The following is a 25,839-nucleotide window of genomic DNA, read 5'->3' as shown; positions in this document are numbered from 1 at the left end:
TTGGTTCAGATTAGAGCAAAGATTAGACGTCTACCTACACTACATGGTCATACTTGAGCGAGAGAATGGGGAAGTGTGAAAGAAGGGTGAGGATGGCTCTGGCTGCGCTGCGTGTGGTTCCTGGGCAGTAGCACTGCGGTCTCGGCTGTCTCTTCCTGGCTGGGGGTTGTTGGAGGTGCTAGGATGGTTAGCAGAGCCAGTCGGGAACCTGGCTCTGCTTCCCAACTGCAATGGGGAGTCCCCACGTTGATGAGAAACATGACTGTGTGTGTGTGTTCAGACTCGCTTCTCTGATGCCGTTACAATGTGCTCACACAGACGCTGCAGCCAGTAACGACCGGTGCGTGAGCTACAGTAAGCGGTGTGCTTACACGCGCGCACACGCGTACACACGTGAGCGCATGCGTCGGGGTAAGTGGTGCCGGCCTTAGGTGGCCTGTGTGCAGCCATGCATGCATCAGCCTCTGTGTCTGTGTTTGTGTTGATTTCAGCCATCTCTTCTTCATGAATGATTCAGAAGGACTCCAAATAGGAGATTGTCTCTCTGACCAGCCTACTTTCCATCTCTAAAGCTCCTCAGTGAAAGTCTCCACCTCCCTTGGCAGATGCCACTGTGGGAGTATGTATGAGTGTCCGCATGCATCCGGGCGTGGTGTGTGTGTGTGTGTGTGTGTGTGTGTGTGTGTGTGTGTGGAGCCGATCGGAGCGTGGCCGGAGGCAGAGCAGAGATGCTCAGCCTTAATCTGACTCTGCACACTCAACTGGCTGCACAGACAGAGGGCAGCCACCTAGAAGACGCAGACGAGGGCTGTGTTCACAAACACGGTCCCCAAAGCTGTGTTAATGACAAGCCCAGTCCAATCAGCCACTCTGAGATCTCCAGGAGGAGCAGGAGGCTGAGTCCTTGGGATGTGTATATCATCGATTCACAAACTCTCCATCCATCCATTAGTTTGCTCTCAAGCTTGATTAGTTTCCTTTGAGAGCAAATGCTGCAACACGGCATCATTTGCAGAAATTGTTGTATGTTTAGACAAGAGTTAAAGTAGGTCATTATGTCATGATGCAGTAAATACTCATGGTGAAGGTCGAAACAGTAGTGACTTTGGCATTATTGTATATATGCACAGCACCCAGGTGAGCAACACGGCTCCAGACTGTACGTGACACAAGACGCACCTACAACAGCACCATCAACTAAACATCAGTTCCCCTTCGAGCTCATCTCTGTCACCGAGCGCATGGAGCAAAATGATGAACGGCTTAATTTAGCCAGAAGGAAGTCTGGATGTGCAGGTGAGAAGCTGGATGCTTTCCTTTACTCTAAACTAACGGAGTGTGTCACATTTCCATGTGAGACGCGCTGCCAACAAGCAGTGGAAGCCTCAGGGAGCAGAAACATTACGTCCATATGGTGGGTGCGCGCTGCTGGACCCTGATGAAGGCTCCGTGTGACTCTGGGTTGTTAAATGAATGATTATGTCACTTCGTTATTAGCAACAACTGCTGCTTCCATCTCAGTCCAGAGCAGATATAAAAGACCAGAGGTGAATGCAGCACAACCAGCTGTAACAAAGCAAAGCTGCCTTAATAGCAACCTGCAAAGGAAGCGGTTCTGGGGTCCATAGAACACGAGCCCTGCGTGACAGACAGCAGAAATCCCGACCTGCAGGCTTCGCTGCAGGAGCAGAGCCCAAATCCTGCTGCTTATTGGTGGATCCCTGCACGGCTGCACATCCTCCCTCATCTGGATCCACACAACAGCTGCGGATAAACAACGAGGACAGTTTGTTTCTTCTCTTTACATATGGAGCATGTGATGTAACAGCAGCGGCTCTGGGAGGAAGTGTCTACGCTTAGTAATAAAAAAACACTAAAGCTGAACTGTTCATGCCTAAATTACATTTTCTGCCTATTCAACAGATAAAAAATATAATTATCGTTTTGCAGATGACAGAAGCTGGAATTAACTAAATACTGTGCAAAATATAATTAAACAACTTAAAACTTAGAGATCACATGTACTCAGGCCTGTTACAGTAGCTTCCCACCTGTTTGACTTGATCGAAACAGACGCTGACACCCGCGTGCATCCTGCATCGCTCCTCAAACAACCGCAGGGGAACCGAGGAGAGGCACTCGGACCGGACCCAGTCCACGCGCTGCTGGATCTCTGTTACATCACAGCACTTTGTGACATTACATGCGATCAAATCAAACGTGTGCTGTAGCTGATGCGACACTTGTTCACAGCCGGAGAGGAAGTTGTGTCGGTCACATCGGTTCCTCCTCCGTTCAGGTGATGAGCTGACACTCTTTTCCTCAACATTATGTGCGACTATGCTGCAAACCTCACATGCTCAGTTCACGCACGCACACACATGCGCACACACACACGCGCGCGCACACACACACACAGACAAGCACGCACACACACACACACACACGCACGCACACATGCGCACACACACACACACACACGCGCACACACACACACGCGCGCGCACACACACCAAGAGCAGCCGTGTTGTCTTATTGTTGTTGCTCCTATTCACCCTAAACACAACGCAGCAAAAACAATTAGTGTCGTCCTTAAATTCATCTTTAATGGTTCTATTTTCCAAACGATAGAGGAACCAATAGAACCGAAGCCAATCCTAAAAGAAACCTGCTACTCTCAGAGACATAAGCAGAGGAAGGCATGCTAAAGGCCCCAGAACTGGGGGTTCTGACCCAGTTCTGCTTGCAGCAGGAAGAAGGAAAGGATGTGAACATTCAGAGCTCGTGCCTCCATGTTCCCTCCAGAGCACAGCATGAGGTGGAGACAGACAGGGGGCTGGGCTGAGAACCCAGCAGAACACTGCTGCTCAGCTTTAAAGCTCCCCTGGTGACGGGAGCAGTCGCTCGCCCTCACCCTAGCGTCCTCCCCTCTCTCTCCTTTCCTTCCCACCTCCTTCCTGCATCAGTTTTGCCTGCCTCAGCCTCGGCTCTGCTCTGCTGGGGCCTCACAGGAGGTGACGGAGAGCGAGAGGAGCGAAAGAAAGCGCAAGGAGGAGGAGGAGGTGGCAGATGGTGGGAGGCGAGGAGGGGAATGGAGCGTTGAGGCTTATGTGACAGAAACAATAAAAGCAAACAAGACAGAATGAGAGATGAGGGGAGGAAGAGGGCAGACACAGGAACCTCAGGCCATGGTCTCGTAGAGGGGATCACAGATGAAGGATGGATGACGCAGGATCAGGAGGAAGAGGAGGTGAGACGAGACAAAGGCAGAGTCTGCAATGCACTGGCCCCAACCTGCATCAGCAGATGAAAACTACAAATTGATTTGCGAGGCAGAAAATGTGTTTGCATCAGCTCTTAATCAGTAAACAGAGCTGCCGTCGCAGAGCTCTCTATTAAGTGGGTTTCTTCTTCAAATACCAGCACTGCTCATCAGAAACCGCGGCGAGAAGCAGGTGCAGAGCGGTGGACAGTGATCAGGCTCATTCTATAGAAATCATCTGCTTCCACCAGGCAAAGCAGCATCAGCAGCAGCATCAGCAGCAGCAGCCGCGTAGCAGCCGAGAGCCGGGCGAATAATAACCCAAGGGAACGCTGCGGGTGAACCAGCAGGTCGTCGCTGCAGCATCAGGACAAGCGTGCTCAGACCTGCCTTTGAGACAGACAGACAGACAGACAGACAGACAGACAGACAGACAGACAGACAGACAGACAGACAGACAGACAGGGAGACATGGACACACAGACAGACAGACAGACAGACAGACAGACAGACAGACAGACAGACAGACAGACAGGCAGGCAGGCAGGCAGGGAGACATGGACACACAGACAGACAGACAGGCAGGCAGACAGACATGGACACACAGACAGACAGACAGACAGACACACAGACAGACAGGCAGGCAGACAGGCAGACAGACAGGCAGGCAGGCAGGCAGACAGACAGACAGACAGGCAGACAGACAGGCAGACAGACATGGACACACAGACAGGCAGACAGGCAGACAGGCAGGCAGACATGGACACACAGACACACAGACAGGCAGGCAGGCAGACAGGCAGGCAGACATGGACACACAGACAGGCAGGCAGGCAGACAGGCAGGCAGGCAGACATGGACACACAGACAGACAGACAGACAGACAGACAGGCAGGCAGGCAGGCAGGCAGGGAGACATGGACACACAGACAGACAGACAGACAGACAGACATGGACACACAGTCACACAGACAGGCAGGCAGGCAGACAGACAGATATGGACACACAGACAGACAGACAGGCAGGCAGGGAGACATGGACACACAGACAGGCAGGCAGGCAGACAGACAGACAGAAAGACAGAGACAGACAGGCAGGCAGGCAGGCAGGCAGGCAGGCAGACGCGTGGTCCATCACTTCAATGGATCCACATCAAAGCAAAGTGAGTTTGGGAGCGTGCAGGTGAAGTAAACGCACAAGTGTGGCTTAATTGTACGTAAATCCGCCTCCCCCATGTAATGACACAACCTTTATTCAAACAGTATCTGTGGTGAAGCTCCTCTGTGGCTGAGAAATTCATCATCCTGCTGGATCAGGGGAAGGCAGCAGCTCCTGGCTCTGAGTTTTTGAGCCAAGCAGACACACCTGCAGGACTCAGGACTCAGGGAGCAGCTCTGTTTAGAGCAGTCCTCACATGGAGGACACAAGAATCAATGCACTTCACGGTTCCGTCAGTGGTTCCGAGCCTTGGAACCGGGTCTCTGCAGGTCCTGAAACTGGAGCTGCTACAGAGAGGAGAAGGTGTAATATAACAGCTCTAAACCACGCCTTCACCACCGACACGCAGCTTCTCAGGCTCCTCCGGTAGTCAGGATTAGCTGGAGTCTTCGGTTCTATTGGTTCCTCTATCGTTTGGAAAAGAGAACCATTAAAGATGAATTTAAGGACGACACTAATCGTTTTTGCTGCATTGTGTTTAGGGTGAATAGGAGCAACAAGAATAAGACAACACGGCTGCTCTTGGTGTGTGTGTGTGTGTGTGTGTGTGTGTGTGTGTGTGTGTGTGTGTGTGTGTGTGTGTGTGTGTGTGTGTGTGTGTGTGTGTGTGGACAGAAACAGACAAAGGCAGATTATTCTGAACCACGGATTAGTTAGATGATCCTCTAATAGAAAAACTGCCCCAAATATTTTTTGTAACAGTTGTGTTTGTGCTGCTTGAGGTTAAAAATGGAAACTTATATGATTCATGTCCATTTTGTGCATTATTGTGTTTTTGAGCTGTGAAAATTGTGACAACCCAATGCTTCACTGCGTGAAGCTTCCTGGTAATGAAGGAATCACCAATTTCTACAGACGTAGCTCCTGTACATTAATACATCACATTCTGTAAAAAAGCCTGCAAGCCGTAAATTATTAAACGTTCACATTAAAAGTCTCCTGACACACAAACACACACCTCACCGTGGTTTGTGCTAATCCAGCCTACTCAGATCTGGTTCCAATGCAGTGGTTGAACAATTGAGAAGAGAACATGAAAGCCAAATGTGACTAGTGGGGTGTGGAGGGAGTGGGTCAGAACCAGCTGGTGAAAAGGCCTCACTGGAGAAACTAATGGACTGGTGGACAGAGCCACTGGGGAATTACACTGACGAATCAGGGCAATCAGACAGCACAAGTCTGACTTCACTGTTTAAGTTCAAAGCCCCGCTGTAGCTGCTGAACGAGTGGCTGAAGCTGCTGCGTGGCCTCCACCAGAATGACGGAACCAGAAATGCTGGAGCCTCACGTTCACTAGGACAACGGAACCAGAAACGCTGGAGCCTCGCCTCCACCAGAATGACGGAACCAGAAATGCTGGAGCCTCGCGTCTACCTTAACAACGGAACAAGAGATGCTGGAGCCTCGCGTCTACCAGCGGCAACGGAACAAGAGACGCTGGAGCCTCGCGTCTACTAGGACAATGGAACCAGAGACACTGGAGCGCTGCGTACCCTAAGATGACGGAACCTGAGACACTGGAGCCTTGCGTACCCTAAGATGACGGAACCTGAGACACTGGAGCCTTGCGTACCCTAAGATGACGGAACCTGAGACACTGGAGCCTTGCGTACCCTAAGATGACGGAACCTGAGACACTGGAGCCTTGTGTACCCTAAGATGATGGAACCAGAAACGCTGGAGCCTCCTGTCTACCGGGTTGACGGAATAAGAGACGCTGGAGCCTCGCGTACCCTAAAACGACGGAACCAGAAACGCTGGAGCCTCGCATACCTTAAAAGATGGAACCAGAGACACTGGAGCCTTGCGTTCCCTAAGACGATGGAACCAGAGAGGCTAAAGCCTCTCATACCCTAAGACGACAAAACCAGAGATGCTGGAGCCTCGCGTACCCTAAAAACGACAGAACCAGAAATGCTTTAGCCTCGCATACCCTAAAAGATGGAACCAGAGACACTGGAGCCTTGCGTTCCCTAAGACGATGGAACCAGAGAGGCTAAAGCCTCTCATACCCTAAGACGACAAAACCAGAGACGCTGGAGCCTCACGTACCCTAAAAACGACAGAACCAGAAATGCTTTACATGTAGCCTCGCATACCCTTAAAGATGGAACCAGAGACACTGGAGCCTTGCGTCTACCAGGACAATGGAACCAGAAACGCTGGAGGCTTGCGTCTACCAGAATGACGGAACAAGAGACGCTGGAGCCTCACGTTCACTAGGACAACGGAACCAGAGGCGCTGGATTCTTGCGTACCCTAAGACGACGGAACCAGATGCACTCATCTTTGTGCTGTGTCTTATTTGCTGTGTCCGGTACAGATCCAACACAAAAACCCAGTGGGATGACACTTGCCTAACATTTGATTGTCCTTGTGAACACGCCGTCTTTCTAGTTGTGGCTGTGCTGCCATGACTCAGGTTCCAGGAGACTATTTTGATCAAATCAAAACACTCCGCAGTGGCTGTTTATACCTCAGCCAGGCAGGAGCCTCTTTACTGTTATTGTTTTCAGGGGCACGTTTAGCAGAACATTGGGAGCTTTGCATACTGAACGGCCACTGGGCGACAGCCAGAGGCCGTGTTTATTAGCCCCAGCGCCTCCATCTTCAGATATTAGCAGATGATAGACTCAGGCTAATGTGGAAACATCAATGTGTATTTGAATGTAGGAAAAAAAACATGAGCATGCTTCTAATCTGCCAAACTGAATGGGAGACTTCCTGCTTCTAACAGTCAGAAGTTCAGCTCCTGTTCAAATCACCACCTTCACATAATGCTTCTGAGCATTGATCATCATCTGCATCCGGAGAGCGGACACATAAAAAAGTGTCCACAAATGTGGAAATGTAAAACATACAAAGCTTTCATTTAAAAAACGTTTTACTCTCCATGCAACAACATTCTATTGAACCAGAGTTATCATAACTAATTCACTTTCAGACACAGTCAAGTGGAAGGTGGAACCTCTGTTTTATGCCTTGACACCTAGAGTACTGCTGCATCAACTGTGCCAGTCGAGCAGAACAGACATGGGTTTGGACTCAACAATCTAAAACCAAACTCTCAAACTGCCTGTGAATGAGCTGCTGCAGGTCCCACTGACTTCTGAGTGTCATCAGTCACTGTCTCACCTTCCAGGACAAAGACAAACAGCTTTTCGCAGCATCTATTTTCAACAAGCAGCTTTGTGTATATAAAACCTTGGTCCAGTCATAATCACGTGCTTTGGTCATACTACTGAATGATGGCTGTGCCGTGGACTAAAGGCTTAGGAGGAGAGGCACCAAGCAGCATTAAACTGAGCTCAAGTGGACTTAACAACAGGCAACACATCAAGATGAAATTACTGTTGCCTTTTTTTATCTTTAATAATCATGCGGGTGCTGAAAAATAAGTGGAGCTCCTGAAACATGTAAAAGTCCCATTCTCCGGCAGCTCCCTGAGGTCCTCCAGACAGACACAATGGAAAAACTCTCCCAGAAAAATCACTGTTTGATTGTTCGATGTCTGAATACCTGCAGTTACGGTGAGCCTGGTCTGATGTTTATGACTTTACATATGAGGGATCCTGGATCAGAAACTGGGGTGTAGCTTTGTACAGAGATATCTTTATTTGTCAAGAGATGAGACCTTTACTTTTCTGTGATTTAGGCAATAGTGTAATAAAAAACATTTCATAGCATAAATATTAACAAGAGATTTTGGCAGATAAAACATTTTGTCTTTTTATCAGACGATTTGTGACTTAGCAACAATCGACTGTAGCTGCAGTTCTATGAATATATTCATTATTCAGTTTCTAACAAATACAATGAAACAACAAAGGCAGAAGGATTAACGCTCAGCAAGGACTAAAGGAAACATGAGCCACCGCACCAAGACCACTGGATCATGAATTAAGGTCCTTCATTGATCTAATTAGCAACAACATGCCTCAATTACCAACATGTTACAGGCTGATCACTGTACAGTCTCTCATATTTGAGAACAAATTTTTTTTAAATCGGAAGCTGGATTCCTCTCCCACTAAAAGTGTTTCTACGCTAAACAAAACAAACAGAAAATTAATGAAGGAATAATTACACCTTCAAGAAACGACCAGGATTAAAACGTAATCTCTAGATATCAGGGTCAGAAACGATACAATCAGCAGTTTATAGCAGAGGTGTCTTTAAAAACTGGATGTTATCATGCTGATGTCATGGCTGTAAAGCAAGACATAGCTCACAGGTGAGAGACCACAGGAATAATTACTCAGGATCAGGGGCCGCATGTACGAAGGGTACTTGCGAACGAAAACCCCAGCATAAACACAAATCTATGCTTAAAGTCAGATCTAAACCTACAGTATGTAACGCAGAAACGTGCGCAAATCTACGGTAGCTCGCTGGCCGGCGGAAGTACTTTTCTACAGATATTGGTCCATTAGCAAAACCAAGAGGTTAAACTGGGAAACTGTTAATCACGTGAAAACGATCATTAGTCACAGCAGAGAAAAGCGATGAACAATTGATATACAGCCACGCGTCTGCCATTAGATTAAATGATACAAAAATACAGCTCTGTTAGAGGATCTATCAGAGGATCTACAGTATTAGCAGCTACAGTCAGAAACATTGTAGCGAGGTGTCTGGTTTAACGATGATCCATTCATAGTAGCAGATTTGAAGCTGGTACCAGATCGGCATAGAACCTGTGCGCAGCATCAGCCAGTGGTTTAATGTAGAGAATTCCTATTAGTAGCTGAACAGTGGCTTCTCCTTCACTTCCGCCTGTTTTAGTGACGCTTTGGTGGTAAACTTCACTTCACGTCCACTTTTATGTCAGACCACATTTTTTTTTTATTCTCTGCCCCTGTGCGGAACCTGAATTAACATATTAATATGGCGGCGTGTCACGGGAGAACTCTGCTAATCATTGGCCTGTGCTCATTTCTACGATTCTTGATCAATACATCTGTACTCATGCAGTTTTCTGGATTTTAACTTACGCAAGTCTTTGTACATGAGGCCCCAGGTCTCCACCAGGAGCCGTGACCACAGAGACGAGCTGCTTTAGTTCATACCTGAACCAGTCAAGAACACAAATCAACATTAGCGTAGCATTTAGACTCTATTAGAGCTGGAGGCCAAGTAGTTTTATTTAAATCAGCCCGTTGCTTTACACAAAGACTGGACTGGATTTGAGAAGCAGCCAGTAGCAGGAGACTATTTATGAAGACGTCCGGCTGCATCTTTATATACAGTCAGATAATAGGACAGAAACTTTGTGAGCGTGTCATTTGGTTCCATGTTGGTGCAGCGGCTGGAGCCTGTGGAGTCTGTTTGGGAGAAGACTTATGAGATTTAAAGCTCCCGTGGAGCAGACAACATTTAGAAGCTAATAGGGTTCAGCAGGAAAGCGCTGAGATGCCTGGAGCTCCAATAAGGCACCGCTGAAGTTCAATGCAGAGATTTCTTCTGCATGAAAATACAAAGCATCCATTTCATTTTGGAATTCAGGGCAGACAACATTTGAGTGAGACGCACGTTTTGATGTTTGAACTGCAGACCTCAGACTTTCACAGATTGCTGCTGCTACATCTGTCATTTGGGCCATGATCAAACACTATCAGGTTTTGCTCTGTATACGTGAACTTGAAACGGTTCCTTTTTATGCATTTTTCCTAGATTTATTATTTATTTGATGGACACTTTTTTCTTTTTCATGCATTTCTCAATACAAGCAGACAACAGCTTTTAGGAAGATGGATGCCTTAAAAATGATGGAAGATGAGGGTTTGTATGCAGGGAGCATGGAAAATCACCTGGACTGGGTAACAAACCCATCATGACACTTGTCTTCCAGACATCAGAGCTCCTCACAGCGCTGCTCTACTGGTGGATCCTCTGTGGAAACAGCTTCCAGTTCAGGTTCCACACAGACCAGACCTTCTAGTCAACAATGATTCAGGTCCCTATGAACCACCAGGCTGAAGAGGAGATGAGGAGCGTGATCGTTCATTCATCAGTCTAACACTGGCAGCAGGCCAGTGTTACTGTGAAAACGCGTCACCATAGCAACGCTGTGATAATCATCCTGGTTAGAAGGTCTGTATTTGGTGACGAGGTCGTTGGTTTGAACGGATTTGTGGCTCTGGTGCAGCGCTGCGTTTACATTTGGCCTGTTAGCGCTCAGATCAGGGGTTCGAAGCCGCTGCTGGTGTCAGGCCAACGGAGCCGTCTGCTAGCTAGCAGCAGCCTGAGGCCTCAACCCCCTTAACCGGACGTTCCTAATCCACCCACATTCACACGGTTTTGCACTTTTCTGCTGTTTTCTCCCACAGAATAAAGTAAATGACCTGAAGCTCAGTATCAGAGCACGGCATCGTCTGCTTTGCGTCTTCTTTTAGCCAGCAGCTTCTTTTACCCTGCAGCTTCAGTGCTCGGATCGGCCTCGGCAGCAGCACTGAGCTTTATCTAATAGGATCAGTCCACTCGCCACCTCCTCCACTGCCACATGAACAGCATTAGCATTTTTATGGCACAGCTCTGCACAAATGTCATCATGATTTCTGATATCAGCTTATATTATGCTCGTTAAGGCGTCGGCTACAATAACACCTTCCCTGGATGCAAATAGAGCCACTTGATGTATGCTTTGTATTCCAACACGGGGAAATAAATTGAGACTGTGTGTCTGTCTTTAATGCTGCGCGATGGAGTCGGCACCGACCGTGAGTGTAAAGTACCAAACACAAGGTCACAAAACAAAGTGAACGGATGAGCTATATTAAGCACATTTTCTACACGACAGAGCCTCGTCTCATTTATGGGAAATGAAAGAAAGGGTCAGTCAGATGGAGCCATTGGTGACCTGCCTACGAAACTAATGAAAACTAATGACAAGCTGCTGATTGGTCTCGTTTTACTTTTCTTCAGTTCTCCAATTAAATGTAACTTCTCGTGATTAAGCTGCTCGACATCAACACCACTTAGACGACATGAATTAGAGCAAAGCAGCACCAACATGGGCTCGGTCTGGATTCTACTGTACCAAGCGCTTGGTGGGAAAGCGTGAAGTCAGCTTGACTAAACTGGCTCAAGCCCAGATGAGCGCTCAGGTTACAGTTTCCACATTCTTACTTTTTTACTTCCTTTTTTTTTCAAAGTAAACGCTCATTTATTCACCCACTGTTGATGCTGTTATGCTGAAACACAGAGTCCAAACGCTTTTAGGGGCATGTTGTTCATTAGCAGTTTTAAACATGACAACAGAGGGGACATCTGAAGGTGGTAGACAAATATTAGACATAGCTCATCAAAGAAAGCACCTTTGTGCTGGCTACAACACAACAACAGATTAGAACAACAGAAGCCACAGTTAAAAAGCCCAGTAAAGGACCAACTGTTCCACACAGGTAGTTACTGGACAAAGTCTGGACGAATGAGGTGAAGATAAAGCTCCAGCAGACCGTCGAGACCTGCACATATCACCAGCCTCATCACGAGGCTCCAAATTCTACTGCCATCAGCTGATGCAAACGCGTCAGATGCGTCCACTCCACCTGATGCAGGGTCTTCCAGTCCTCGGCTGAGTCAGCTCACAGCCATTAGTCACACTGAGGTGACTCTATCTTGCCGATCAGCAGCGGAGCTCTTCACAATGACTTGTGAGGTTGCTCTAATGGGGTCGGCGGCTCTGGCCTCGCTCCGCGGTCTGAGGTATTTCTCCTCATGAACTCTATCAGGCTATTTGTGCCCACGCTGCCAAGCACGAAGCACAAAGCATTATTACAGAACCTCCACCAGAATCAACGACCACACGATTCATTACAACACACAATTAATATGAGCACTGAACCTCAAACATGCTGATGGGCCTGATGACAAGCAGAGCAGTGACAGGATCCTTAACCTTTCAGTTAATGATGGTCACGACTGCAGAGAAGTAGAGATGAGGACTTGTGTTTGCCAGAGGAGAGGTCAGGACAGACAAAACGAGCTGGGAGGGGGCGCCAGAGGGGTCAAGGTGGGACTAGGACAAGAGAGGAGCGACCTCGGAAAGGAAAAATGGGAGGGAGCGTGAAGGGGAGAGGGAGAGCGAGTGAAATGAGAGGAGAGAGGGACGAAAGCAGTGGAGGAGAAAAATGGATGGAGGACAGTTAGAACGGTAGAGACAAGCGTGAAGAGAAGAGGGACGATCCGGAAACATGTAAAAGCTACAGAAATACAGACAGGATGGGTATTAACACTCGATGAATGTTTCATGTAAATACAAAGGCAAAAGGGAACTGACTGAAAACAAAGTCAAGAGACAATTAAAAAAAACAGGTGAAGGTGTTCTGAAGGACAGAGGAAGAAATAGACGGACGGACAGAGCGAGGCTCACAGGGATGAGGGGGACATGTCTGGAGGACGGACGCTGATGGAGGGATAGATGGGATCAACAAGCCCTCATGTCTCATTTAAACTGGATCAGGGGCCAAACTGGACAGAGATTGTTTGCTGTGGTGTCTGCTGGACTGAACTCACACTGACCTCAAACCTCGCCCGGTCGTCAGACTAATGGATGCAGGTGGATTATTTGCTTCTCTCCAGTTGTGGGGCGTCCGCCAGCTGTTTGCAGTTCAGACCTTCTGATTCGTGGCTGTCACAACACATTCTGTCAGAGCATCGTAGCAGTGCGAGCAGGTGAGCAGCTCCCTTACTGTTCGTTGGTGATGTTGCAGAGCCAATGGAACCCGCCGGTGCTTGTTGGAGCTTTAGGTGAGTCTTTTTAAATCAAGCTGCCTTAGAATCCATCAACGTTTTGACCCTGTCCATCAGCGTTGGCTTGGGTTTACAGTAGGCGCTGCCACTGAAGACATGTTACGAATTCAAAACTGGTGATGTAACTCACAGCTTTAAAAAAGGTGCCATTACAGTCAAACCGCCTAAATAAAATTTAATTCACCCAGCTTCTTCCAGAGAGGCTCGTGCCGCTAGTCATTTGGTGAAAGCAAATCTAAGGTCCTGGTTCACTGAGGGTCACCAGAGGTCAACGTTAGGCTGACAGTTCCAGCACAGGTACAAGGCTCCAAAGGGACTGAGAGTCAGACATGTAGGTGCTTCAGACCATTTCTCCACTACAACGTCACATTTTCGTCACAGAAGGAGGAGGAACTTTAGTCCCGCTTCCTCCTCACCGCCACTAATTAAGAGCAGGAAATGCAAATACAGCTCAGCTGCACGAGCAAACAGAGAGACTACACTCTCGCCCTCTTCTCAGTCTCTCTCTCTCACATCCCAACAGATAGTGTCTATTTTTATCCGGCTGCTGATAGCACCCTGTCCCACTGTTCACACTAAGCTGAGCCCCGTAATTGGCTGCCATCTATCCTCTCTCGCTGCCTTACACCATCTCACTGTCTCCCTTCCTGCCTCCGCCTCCTCCTCTGTCATCCCTCCATCCTATACTTGTGCTGCGTTCGTGGCTAAAACCATGCTCCCATTTTCCGCCTCAGCAGGAGGCCTGAACTGCAGCAGAGCTGAATCACAAGGTTGTGTTTACACTGAAGCGGCAGAAATGACGATGAGAGAGAAGCAGAGGGGAGGAAGAGGCTGAGAGAATGGGCCTCAGGGGACAGTTTAAGGCTGATGCCCATAGCTGAGACTGAAGATGAAAGCAAAGTTATTTTATCAAACACACTAACAAATTCAAATGCCTTTAAAATCACTTACTGGATCTGCTTGGGCTTGGAACTACGCTGCTTAGAAGGCAATGATGGCCTTCAGAAAATTCAATTCTTGTTTGACTTTCATGGATGGATTTTAAATTTCATACTGACAAGCTAATTGATAATTAAATTAAGTTATTTAATTAACATATTCCATTAAATGCAATGTGGTAAATGTGGTGGGATGCTGATCTAAACTGGAACAAGTCTTTATTCCTGCTAAACACATCTTTCCAGACTTTTCTCCTAAAACACCACAAAAGATGTGAGAGACAAATCAGGCAGGTGAGAACAGAAGGTTCACGTCAGCAGCGCACGGCTCCCTACAAAGGTCACGGTTGTGTTTCAGGTGGGATCAGACAGAAGTAAGTGTGAACTGTGAACTGGGATGCAGGGCTCTGATTTACTGGGCCGTTCTGGGGTGTCTGATGGACAAGGCTTCACATCTCAGTAACATCCATCTGCCTGACACACGGCTGTTCTATGGTTAAGGCAAAGGAAATGATGCCAGTGAAAGTGAATCTATCAATATTCTATCAAGTTGAATCTGTTTAATGCTGAACATTGTTGAACAACTAAAAGCTGCTTTACCAACAGAGTTGAGTCCATACTACACCGTTCATCAACATGCTGTCAAATGTGACCTTCAACACATAGAACTGAGGAAGCAGATGATGGACAGCAGTGTACAAACAGGGAGCCAGCGTGAAGAGAGCATGTGAGACCTCAGTTACACAACTGTAAGTCCTTGCTCCGATGCTCCGTTACTGTACTGAAGTCTGCATGAAAGCAGAAAAGCTTCAGTCAGGAGCCGGGGTCGGTGCTAGCATCAGCATGCTAAACAGCTCAGCGACGCAGAGCGGGTCCAGATGACTCACACTGTGAAGCACACACCTACTTCAGCCCAGAACGATCGTCGTCCCAAACCTATCGGACGACTAAACCATCCAACCAACCATCATCTTAAGCATTGCTGCAGAAAGAAGAAGCCGTCACGCTGGAGATGAACATTTGTGTAAGTCCAGTGAGGTTCTCCAGCCTCCGCAGGTCAGAGACACTCGGAGGCCATGTGACGTTGACGCCTCCCAGAAATGGGAAGACGTTCCAGTTCCAGTAACGACCAGTAACGTCCTTATGTCACAGGAGCACAGTCTCTAAATCCTCCACTGCTTTCGATGGGCACAAATGTGGATCATGGTCTTCAGAGAATCCATCACAAAGACATTCAGAGAGAAGAGGTGACGTGAGGAGGAGACAGCGTTTCATGGCAGAATGCTTCTGTTTGTTACAGCGCTAGATACAAACCACAGACAAGCAACAACAAATCAGACGTAAAATCAATATGCAGCCATTCAGCTCAGCCATATTTCTGCAGTCATTCCCACAGAGTCACAACTGAAGTAACAAGCTGCACATGTTTATGTAAAGCGATCTATGCTGAAATGGAGAGGAATTAAGATAAGTATACACCTCAGTTCCTGGTGCTTTGGGGGAGAGTTTCTCTAAATGACTGTAATTTCAAGTTCCTATTCTGCTGCTGCTGCTGCAGTAGAGGTCATGGTGATAGTGTTCTCTCCGTGTCAGAACACTCCTGCAGAGTGGAACTGACGTGTGACTTAGCTTTTCATTTCAAACCTTCATGTAGCAATGAGACAATCAAGAGGAGAGGAGGAAGTACGCCGGCTGGCTTGATGCACAGATGGATGAAGAAGCAGATGGGTGCATAGATGGAGAGATTGGGAGTATGGCTCCCGGCTGAGAGATTAGGCCACAGATTAATTCTTTACACAGACATGATGCAGATTTTCCACTGGAATGTAAATCACGCTGTGGATACTTAGTGACGGCCTCTTACCTGCTTATCTGACACCGGCGTGTTTACATAAGAAGCTTCTGGAAGCAACTCTGATTTGCATCACATTACATTCAATTGAATTGACAGAAAAGTAATGTTTGGCACAATCAAAACATCAACTTGTTGGAGGGAAGAACTTAACCTAAATGGTCCTGGATGTGACTGAAACCCAGAGGCTGATTAAAACACTGTCATGACTTGTGCCTGAAAAGACTTGGGCTTTGCTATGATGTCTGCGCAGCCACTAGATGTGACACAGGTAGAAGGAGGCAAGGAGCCGGCTGAGCGTGAATGTGGGGGTGGGCTGTGCTTAATCTCAGGCTGGTGCTAATGTGAAGGGAAGCGCGTTTTAATGCTGTGCATATGATGACAAGCACCACACTGCAGCAGCATTCACACCTTGAGCCTGGCTGGTGTCTCCCTGCCCACCTGTCACTCTCCTGGTTACTGTATGACGAACACTTTGTCCTCCTGTCTGGCTTGTCTCTGTTGTGTTGAACCTTGGTTTGTCTGCCTGGCAAAGCCTCAGCACCAGAACTAATCGTAACAACCTGAAAACAGCTTCCATCCTCCAACAAATCACCCACTGACTTTGGATTTGAGACCCACAGTAGAACTTGAAGTATGCTACAAAAGATATCAAAGCTTTCTTGAAGCCTTATTGAAGCAAAAAACACCAGAGTTTGACATAAGACCATGAGGGACAGTGAGGGCAAATCCAGCGCTAACCAGATAGCAGCTCCTCCCTCTGAGGATGAGGAAAGGTCTGTTTTCTATTGATTGAGGCTTCTCAAACCACTACAACTATAAATACGCAGTCTCAGCTGCTCAGGGCAAAGCTTGACAGTAACCAGCCTTTACTCTGTCTATCAGCACTGAGCTGCACGTCTGAAATGTTCGACAAATGCACGACTTTACACAAAAATTATGTCAAATGTTGATTACTCATTCAACTAACTGCACCTTATAATATGACACTGCAGTAATCGACCACTAGGGACAACACAGGGTTGTTTCTGTAGCCCAGGACCAGTCTTCACAGTCTGAACCAAACAAATTGGATGATACAATGCAAGAACTGATCTTCTGAAGCCACGTGAGCTTCCTCCAGTTTGCTGAAGACTGGTCAGAGGACACACACCTCGGTGTCTGGCTCAGCACTGGACAGTCTGCACTGTCCATGGTGCTGGATCGCAGGCAACGGAGTCACAGATGCTGTCCGTGGTGCCAAGACCACATCAGCTCTGTCTGATCCCGGTCTGCTTGGCTCACATTAGCCACAGCAGGAAAAACTACATTTTCACAGGTGTTTGGTTTTGATTGATTGAAGATGGCAACAGCTCATTGAGGACAAACCTGTAGTCGTCTTATAAATAACTTATTTAGTCTGACTGTATCACGTGTTAGTGGTTTCACTGGGATGGTTAGGCTACAAGATAAATAAAAAAATACATGTTTGCCCGAGTGACTTTGTTCTTTCTACATTTGCTGGACTAACATCGATACCGTTTATGGCATAATAATTTCTGACTTTGTCATCACTATTTAGGCCCAGCGACCGCCGTGCACCCATGCTCCTCCCTCTCCTGCTCTCTCAGCCCCCCTCCCTCTCCTCTACCCTTGTTCTGTTGGAGCTGTGGCCTGCTCCAGCTCATTATTTCCATCCTTCGCCCTCTACTTCTAATTGCACCACCTCTTCTCACCTCACCTTGTGAGCGCCCATTCCTCTTTCCTTACTCCTGGTGTCCGTTTCTTCTCATCTCCTGCTGCATAATGAACGTGTGTGTAACGCCTGTCAACTGGAGCGACATGATGAGGCGGCTTTAGGAACACAGCGAGGCAGAACGAGGGAGAAAAGCGCCCCCCCCTCTCCAAAAAGGGTTCCATTGCTGTTCTCACATGCGCGCAGCCGCGAGAACCGGTGCATCCACGCGTGCGCGCGTAGAACACAAACGCATAAAACTGTGCGCGCACACATACCCATACAGGAGCGGCCAATGAACGGCAGCCTACGAGTGAAACGCCTTGATAACAATTATCCTTTTACCGTCTGAACGGCCAGCTTTAAATAGTCTGTAGCCTGAGAGAACGGCAGAGTCAAGTCCGGAGCCAAGAGGCGCATAGAAAAGAGCAGTCACACAGAGCGGGGTGATGGCACAGCCTAATCTGATTACAGCGATGATTCATTTCCTGGGCACTGGGCAAGAATAAAACTACTGTTGGCTCCGTCACGAGCCTGGCTTCCCCACGGAACCACACAATGCAGCCGCATAGCTGCGCTCGGTCCCAGCGAGCATCCAGCGCCACCTCACCCTGCGTTATTAACAGCCGATCTGTCAGTCTCACCTTCATCGATCTCCAGCGCCTGTCCGCTCGTCTTATCGCCTTCGTCTCCGGTCGCTCCACTGATCGATTAGTTAAATCAGTTAAATGCCTCGAAAGACGAGCAGGTTCTGCAGCTCATCCCAACTCCTGGTCTCCTCCACTGCGCGACTCCCTTCGGAACCACACGGAGAGGGAGAGGGACTAGCTCGATAGTTTTCTAGGACTGGATAAACGGGGTTGTGTGTGTGTGTGTGTGTGTGTGTGTGTGTGTGTGTGTCTGTGTGTGTGTGTGGGGGGGGGGGGGGCAGTAGCCGAACTGCAGGAATAGACGCAGTCACACTGATTAAGAGGCTGGATCGGTAATCCAGGTGCCGGTGGTCTCACCATCAGACCTGATACATGGGTGGACGCTGGGGCCAGAGAAAACTCGTTTTAGCTTCCGTTCACCTCCCAAACTCCAATTACCGATGCTCCAAATTAAAGCCACGGGGACTCGAGCGTGCGTTGCGTCCATGTAAATGAGCCGTTTCATTGGACCAGTCATTAGTAAGAATCCAAAGTGACGCTGGAGGCTAAACTGCTATTCCAATAACGTCCATCTGAAAAGCCGTTAGACGTCCGCGCGTGGAGAAACTACACCCACCAGCAGCGGGTGTCCTTGGGTGGAAATCACCCCGTCCAACGATCCGTTTGCGTCTGCGGTGCTCAGCAGAACGCGCCTCCACGTTCGGCTGTTTAACAAATAAAACTATTTCAAGGCCGGCGCATTCCGCTAATGTGCGCGGTCTGAACCGTCAGTCCGCAGCGGCGCAAGCTGGTTGCGTCGCTTTCCCCCAAAGCAGCGCAAGAAGGTGAAATCCGCGCGCCGAGACGCTGGCCCGGGCGGGGTCCGGCTCCGGTTCCGGCTCCGGCTCCGTCCGCTGAGACGGAGAAAAATCACAACACGCTCTGATTATTCACGTCTTCCGCGGTGAAACACGTAGTTCAGTCCAACGAGTCGATCCGCACTTTCAACAAACCAACATCTCGGTTCGCGGCAGCGAAGGCGCGCGGACACCGATATTCGCCTATTTTTAGAGGAAAAGGAATCAGCACCGCTGGAGACCGTGCTAATCCTCGGCCGAGCTCCGAAACGTCACATTGTCGGTCACATTTCCTCTTTTGTGCGCTTAATTCCTCCGCTACATGCCTCCGCGTCTGATCCGCTCGCTGTGACAGCTGCTGCTGTTGGGGATTTTTCCTTTTTTTCAGCAGACGCTTAAAGTTTGAATTTCAGCCACAGATTACAGCGCGTGCTTCTCGCCGATTGGAGGCGGCTGTTGGCGCACGAGGAAGAAGGCGGAAGGGAGGGGGTCCGACAGGCGGACACACCCGTGCATATCCGCCTTGACGGTGGAGTGGACAGATGGACGTATTGGGTTTGTGCATGGGATTATTATCGATCCCCACGAGGAGGCTGTTGTTTATGAACATCCACAGACGAACAGCATCTACGCACGGTAGCAATCACTAGCAGTCATTAGGAGACGGAATAATCACTGGAGCACTGGAGCTGCTCTGACAGCGTGTGTGACGGCACCATGATATCACCAACGATCTTAACAGTAGGAATAAATGTGCCTCCACAGATGCGTGCGCGATTTGTGCCTCACATGGACTGGGTGGTCGTTAAAGGCAGGGCCACTTTCTGAGGGGTCGCTCTCCAGAGTGAAGAGCTTCAGGGCCTGGTTGGTTGCCAGTCTGTAAAACAGGCCACCTTGATTAGAGCTGAGCGTCTCCGAAGGTTAAACACAACAGCTCATAAATGACGCCTCAGGGGGTTCGACTTGTTCCAGATCCGTCTGTTTGTTTATCATGTTTAGTATCGCAGTCTATTTCTAAAGCATTAGCAAATGATTTAGTGCCACATAATTAGTTCCAGGACACCGGTCATAGAGGATGACTAGGAGAAATTAGCAGCACTAGAAATGCTCTAAAAGCAGGAAAACAAACTAAAGTTAAAGCTAAAGTAGCAAACGTATCTGGGAAATGAAAGGAGGGAGAGAGGGCGATCCTGGAACTAAGCCATGTGTTCAGTAGTGAAGAACGTTAGATTTAGTTGTCAGAGAGATGAAAGTTTCTCTTGCGTTCTCTAATGACAGTGTTTTAACTGGGTCCAGCTGGTCAGTTCATACGTTTGTTCAGGGAAGGAGGACGAAGCCGTAGCTGGTGCGACGGCCGGCAGCTCTGAATCTGAATGCGCAGCGTGGAACCTTGAATACTGTGTCACCATCAGTGGAACGTGCTCCTCTGTGCAGCCCGTTAACAGGACGGAGGCTGAGACACCAGCGCTCATACAAGCATGAGACATGAGCCGCCAGCCGTGACACAGCGATGAAACGTCCTAAAAGGAGGAGGATCCCATGTCCCTGGCTCCTCAGTGAGCCACGCAGACCATAATCTGTGACCTCAATGCTGCAAAAATGCATAGATGTGAAGGACTCAACGGTCAGCACACTCTCTGATCACTTTAATCCCAAAGACCCTGTATAGAAAGATTTATTTCCTGGTGCTTTGGTGTTAAAGTGCAGTAAAAAAACCTTTAATAATAATAATAATAATTTAAAACGACTGCTGCTGTGTAGTTGATGGGTTGTGTGATCCGAAGGCCCGGGTTCAGATCCAGTTCTGCACTGGTCCAGATAGAGGCACGACTTCAGGACATAAACACACCTGAGTGGAGGCTTCTGTTGTGTGGCTCCGAAGGAAGGAAGGAAGGAAGGAAGGAAGGAAGGAAGGAAGGAAGGAAGGAAGGAAGGAAGGAGGAAGGAAGAAAAGGAAGGAAGTAAGAAGGATGAATGAAGGAAGGATAAGGAGGAAGAAGGAAGAAGGAAGCCTTCTTCCTTCCTTCATTACTTCCTTCCTTCCTATCCTTCCTTCCGTCCTTACTTCCTTCCTTCCTTGCTTCCTTCCTTCCTTCCTTCCTTCCTTCCTTCCTCCTTCCTCCTTCCTTCTTTCTTCCTCCTCCCTCCTTCCTTCCTCTCCTTCCTTCCTTCCTTCCTTCCTTCCTTCCTCCTTCCTTTTCCTTCCTTCCTTCCTCCTTCCTTCCCTCCTTCCTTCCTTCCTTCCTTCTTCTTCCTTCCTTCCCTTCCTTCCTCCCTTCCTTCCTTCCTCCCCTTCCTTCCTTCCTTTCCTTCCTTCCTTGCCTTTTCCTTCCTTCCTTCCTTCCTTCCTTCCCTTCCTTCCTTCCTTCCTTCTTCCTTCCTTCCTTCCTTCCTTCCTTCCTGCCTTCAAAGAAAGAAAGCCCTCCCTCCCTGCCCGAAAGAAAGAAAGAAAGAAAGAATGAATGAATGAATGAATGAATGAATGAATGAATTGGATTTGAGAGCCGGGTCTGTTGTGTGGCTCCGAAGGAAGGAAGGAAGGAAGGAAAGAAAGAATTGATTGATTGATTACTGAAAGACGAATGAATTGATTGATTACTGGAACACATATTACTGGAACAGCCGGAGAAAACAGCAAAGAAGAAACAACCCAAGGCCGGGAGTTGTGTCTCTGTCTGTTGAGGCTTCTTCCTCTCTGATCGTCAGACGCCACTGATGCAGGTGTGAGAATGTGAACATCTCCACTCACTGTGACAGGGATGAGGTGGTGCATGCATTGATTGGGCCACACAGACGTTCCACTGTAGTCGACAGAGGGGTTAAAAGGCAGAAGCAGCCTGAGGATCGTGGGCTCTTTGCATCACACCTTCGTGGTGATCGTGGCACGATCAACAGCAAAGTTTTTGATTTCCCCATTATTCCCGCTTGTGAATCTCACCTTTAACTCAATGACAGGCGCCGGAAACTGGGCCCGTCCAGTTCCTGTCCACATTTAACGCTAACAGGAATCACTTCATAACTGGAAATGAAACAGTCCTAAATAACAGACACTCAAATATTCACTGTAGTTACTTCACCTTTTTAATGAAGTAACTTCAAGTCATTTGTTGTGCCCATGATAACAAGTTATTTATTATCTGATCATTTTTTAATGTGGCCTCTGAGCGATAAAGTAACTTCCATCTCTTCAGCTGTCCTCAGAGAAATCATCTGAAGCAGACGCCACAGGAATCTAAGCAATGGTTCCCTTTATTAAGCATTAAGTTTTTTTTAGGTTTTGTGTGTCTAGAAAGCAACTTAACACTGTTTTCATTATGCATCTTTTATGCAGTGAGCAGTTACATGTCCTCACAACAGCGTCACAGGCCATTTCCCCAGTGAAATGTCTTGCTTTTATAATTTTCTGTTTCAATTTCCTGTTGCTGCAAAGACAGACAGAAGAAGCCGTAAACTCAACACTGACCTCATTAAGTTGTCATGGCCAACACACAACTAACCAGCACCTTCACAACTTTGATTTAGAGCTGTAGAATCGACCTCATCAATTGAAGGCCAGCTTGATGCTTCACTGAGGCGGCTTAGACTCAACTATCCCACAAATGTTAAACCTCACCATTAATTTTCCCCGTAGCGACTTCAAACATTCAATATTCAAAAAACTTTATTAATCCCAGAGGGAAATTATTTTGCACGCTTCGATCGCTGTCACAGTTGGAGGGACAAACAAGAAGGACGGGAGATTAAAAATAAGAATGCTAACACATCACCACACACACACATCTAATTACTAGCTAAAGTTGTATTATACGTGGTATTGTTATTATTATTATTATTATTATACAGTGTCTCAACATTACGTTTTTTGGCAGTTTAAAACATTAACAGCTGTTTCTCTGGCTTTCACTTGGCTGAGCGGTTCCTGGATCCAACCCTGGCTTCTAGTCACTGCTAGCATAGCACACCTGAACCTCTGGCTTAGTGCATTTTGGGTAATGTAGTCTAGGATAGCAATTTCCCGACTAAACCAGTACATCGTGTGACATTGTGACCTCACATTCCCAGCGTTGTTTGACATTAAGTGAGGTTACTTGTAATTACAGAGTTTATTTTTGATACGACACCCATCCAATCTCTGATAGATAATCAGTCATTAACATTCATGAGGTGCTGGTACGTATAAGCAATTATAAGCAGCATGTTTGGCCATGCTTACGGGAATGCATAATGCTCACTGGTCTCATAAAACATTCAACTTAAAGTGGGTCCTGAGCATAGTGGTGGGCCATACTGCAAGGGAGGGGTGGGGGTTGGTGTGTGTCTGGCCCTGGTCCTGAGCCAACGGCGTTTTGTGAATTCTCTTTCATTGAACTGAAGAAGAGAACTCTGTTTAAGGTAAATGGGGAACAGCAGAAGAAGTTCAGCAGCAGCTTCAAAAGTCAGATTATAGGTTCCTCACTGGAGTGTGAGCGACTCGATGAGCAGGTTCCTCAGTTTCTCACTATTTACCTCCAGTGTTTAATCATGTGACACAACCTCTGCATGAATATCAATAAGCTGGTTTTGCTGAGCTGATGATCACAGACTGTTCACAGGTGAGCCAGACATGAAAGTGCAGGAACACACACACACAAACGCACGCACACACACACGCACGCACGCACGCACACACACACACAAAAAGCATAGTTCCGTAAAGACTTAGACATAGCTGAGAACACATGATGTCTCCCAGTCTGCACTGTTCAGTGTTTTGTAAAAAAGTCTATTTTGTTGGAAAACCGTATTAAAGTCACTTGACCAGAATCAATGTTAAACCTCAGTCTGACTCTAGGCCATGAATCATGGAATCCACTAACTGCTCCAGCTGTGACTCTGTGACCTCATTCATTTTGTATAACATGTTTCCTTTGCTTTATGTTTTGCATGGTGATTTACTGTATTGCAGATCCTCATCTTTGTTTTTCTGCTCCAATGGCAGAAGACACCACCATGACTTCACCCTCCATAAGTCGCTGTAGCAGCGCCGGCGCCATCAACACACATGCAACAACGTCCCAAAAGTACGAACAAACAAATGCCCAAGAACAAAGTACTGTGGATGATTTGTTATCATAGACCTAACAAGGAATGAATCGTTTTTGCTGAAACAGAAGCTTCTTCTCGTGCTTTCACGCTCAGCTTGGGAGCCGAGAGGAGGGAAATAAGAAACGCTGATCAGTTTCAGAAGTTCCCGAACCTCTTCTCTCTAAAGAGCCCAGTGATAAGGGAAGTATTACAGAGGAGGATGATGGGTAATTACGCCGGTCTGCAGATATGCGTTGCTAATCTCCCTCCCTCTTCATCTCACATTCTCTCTGTCTCTGTTTCTCTGACTTCAGTCTCTGAGTTTCTCATTATGAGCAGAGTCGCCCTCTCTCTCCTTCTCGTGGCTGTAGGATGTGATATGTGCAGTGATTGAAAAATGACTCAGTGTGTGTGTTTAATTCAATTTTTGGACGGCAGTCCCAGTAGATCGTAGCTGCCAGTGTTTGTGTGTGTGGAGACCATTCTGTTCTTTCATTGAAACCACAAAAGACATTGATTTCATAAAATATTTGCGTATCGACAAGAATAAAATCTAATTAAATAGTTTAAATATGGCTTCACCTGTATACACAGAAGACAAAGGAATTATTGGAGAAACACAGTAAAATGTAGCAAACAGTTAATTGATATAGTTCGTATATATATATATATACAATATATATATATATAGTTTATAGTTTTGATATAGTAATGTCTTCAACATTGGCTGCCACAGAACCAGCGAGTCAGAATGGAAGCTGTGGGCTTGGCTGATACAGGCTAACACAGCGGTTCTGGTGCGGCCCACTCCGTGGTGCTGTTCTTCTCTTACACGCTTCCTGCCTGCGTTGACGCGGGTAAGTCGTACACATCCAGTCCCATGGCTCTGCTGCAGGTCCATCATTTAACTGAATGCTCTCTCCTCAGATCTGACCACAGGTGCACGTTTCTTACACATCTCACGCATTTCAGCCGGACTCAAAATGTCAGTGAGTGTCATCAGCAGCGGCGCCTTTAGGGGGGTGGAGTTGGGACGATTCTAAGGGCCCACGAACTTCGAGGAGCCCACAGAGACCAGCTTTATTAATAATAACATTATCAATAATATATGACATATCATGAATTTATGTCTTTTACTTATTTCTGAGTCTCCGGTTAAATTACACCCTCCTCCCATTTATCGCATGCTTCTGTCCATCTGGATACTATAGACCAGGGATCGGTAACACAAAACTCCCAAAGAGCCATTTGAACCTGTTTTCTATAAAAAAACACTGGGAGCCGCACGGGGCGGTTCCTTAACGTGGAACCGCTGAAGGGAACATCAAATCCCAGTGGGGATTGTGGCGACAGGTGGATCTGGCTGCTACCGTTCAGAAAAGGGTCTTTACGGAGGTCGTATCTGTTGCATGATGTCACATCAGTGAGCTCTCAGTGGTTTCACAGTATTGGAACATTCAACAGTTGGGTTTAAATCCAAACCAGACTCACAAGACAGGACGCAGAGGTTCAACATTTTATATTTTACTGACAAAAGACAAAAGTAGCTAT

General features: G+C 47.5%; 1 protein-coding gene across 3 annotated transcripts in view; it reads right to left on the bottom strand.

Moving 5' to 3' along the window:
* Window positions 1-19,681, bottom strand: part of si:cabz01090165.1 (uncharacterized protein LOC100333421 homolog) — a 116,455-nt gene extending 96,774 nt beyond the window's left edge. For 2 of the 3 annotated variants that reach the window (XM_041073339.2, XM_041073341.2), the window contains exon 1: window positions 18,383-19,681. The gene's annotated coding sequence lies outside the window, so the exon portion shown is untranslated. The remainder of the gene's footprint in view (window positions 1-18,382) is intronic. The other variant, XM_041073340.2, reaches the window with a different exon arrangement.
* Window positions 19,682-25,839: the final 6,158 nt, after the last annotated feature.

Source organism: Betta splendens, chromosome 13 (assembly GCF_900634795.4).
Source record: "Betta splendens chromosome 13, fBetSpl5.4, whole genome shotgun sequence".
Lineage (NCBI taxonomy): Eukaryota > Metazoa > Chordata > Actinopteri > Anabantiformes > Osphronemidae > Betta > Betta splendens.
Note: the sequence above shows the minus strand (reverse complement) of the source record. Positions and strands in the feature narration are given on the sequence as shown.